Raw genomic sequence first — 1,589 nt, 5'->3', positions numbered from 1 at the left:
TTGAATGATCGTGGATTATTTTGGAATTGACCATAGTCGTGCACTTGATTGATTTCCTCTTGACTTCTCATGCACTCATCTGCAATGTGTCCTGAATCTCCACAGCTTACACATATCTTCTGTCCCTGCGAAAAAAACACACCTTTCTCTTTGCCTAGACTAGAGAGTAGTAAGTCAAATTTTTTATTTAAAGAATTAATATCAGATTTGACTTCATTTTTCCAGTTTTTGTCTAGTCCAACTGAAGCAGCAGATGAAACTGGGTTGTCCCGTTTCTTAGCTGAGTAATTGGTTTTTGAACCATGACTCAACTGCTCCAAGAATCACCAAGCGTCTTCACTATCTTGCATCATGATAGTGCCGCCAGACGAGACATTAATCATAGTTTGATTGGCAGTGTCGACTCTATCATAAAAGAAACGTACAAGTTGCCAACGGGGAAATTCATGATGGGGACATGAGCGCAACAATTCCTTAAGGCGTTCAAATGCATCATGAAAATTCTTCATTGCGTTTTTGTGCAAAATCTTGTATCGCTTTTCTTATTTCCGTCGTTTTACTAGCAGGGTAAAACTCTTGCAAAAAATTAGTTTTTAATTGCTCCCAAGTAGTAATACTATGGGGGGCAAGAGAAGTGAACCAATACTTAGCTTTTTCTTTTAAAGTGAAAGAAAATAAGTGAATTCTAAAGGAATCTCTATTAGTTCCTCGCGGAGTATTCGCGTTAGCAATTACAAGGAACTCATAGAGGTGATTGTATGGATCATCAATTTTATGGCCTCTAAAGACGGGTAATACACTAATTAGTTGTGGTCTTACTTCCACATGATGCTCATTTCATTCTGCAAAGAGTATAGGTGAAGCATCATCATACTCTCCCGGTTGAAAATGAGACGCCACGGATTGTCTATTAGGTTGTGGAAAGTAAAGATGAGGGAATTGGTTACCTTCGTCGTAGTATCCTCCATTTGCATTGTTGAATCCACCATTTGGATTCCTTCGGTATTGATTCCCAAAGCCTTGATTTTCGAACCCATCGTTGTAGTCATTGTTGCCACCATTGGGAAAATTCTGGTTGTTCCAGTTATTGTTGTAGTTCCCGTTTCCACCCCGATTGTCTTGATTCCGCCTATTACCACCGTTGTGGTTCTGATTCCAACCAAGTCCATTGTCACTTCCATCATCAAAATCCCAGTCATCCTCGTTAAATCCATTACCACCATTACCGAATTGAGGACCAACATTTCTAGGATTTTGGTTCTGATTTCTAACATTACCACCGTTGTGGTTTCCTACATTGCCTCCCATATTTTGTGCCTAATTTCCTCCGTTCCCACCGTTTTAGCCACGGTTGTTTCTATTTGTTGGATTAGTGTCTAAGTCCATAACTATTTTGGTATGTACTTGACCCGATTATGAGCATGGTCCTTTTGGGTTGCCTTCACCATAGCAATATGTAGGATGAATTAAGGAGAGAAAGGTTTAATTATGATTTATTAATACATTATAAGAATAATATATTAAAGGAGAAATCATACTGTTTAATTAATATTAGTCAAGAATTAATTAAGATTTAATTTTGTGGCTAA

The 1,589-nt window shown here is 38.1% G+C and overlaps 1 non-coding gene across 1 annotated transcript; it reads left to right on the top strand.

Moving 5' to 3' along the window:
* Positions 1-441: 441 nt before the first annotated feature.
* LOC145161763 (small nucleolar RNA R71) lies at positions 442-549 on the top strand. The gene has a single exon (XR_013738638.1). It is a non-coding gene; the product is annotated as a small nucleolar RNA R71 (small nucleolar RNA).
* The last annotated feature ends 1,040 nt before the right edge of the window (positions 550-1,589 follow it).

The sequence above is a fragment of the Lactuca virosa genome, chromosome 2 (genome assembly GCF_052849685.1).
Source record: "Lactuca virosa cultivar CGN04683 chromosome 2, Lactuca_virosa_CGN04683_v6, whole genome shotgun sequence".
Classification (NCBI taxonomy): domain Eukaryota; kingdom Viridiplantae; phylum Streptophyta; class Magnoliopsida; order Asterales; family Asteraceae; genus Lactuca; species Lactuca virosa.
Note: the sequence above shows the minus strand (reverse complement) of the source record. Positions and strands in the feature narration are given on the sequence as shown.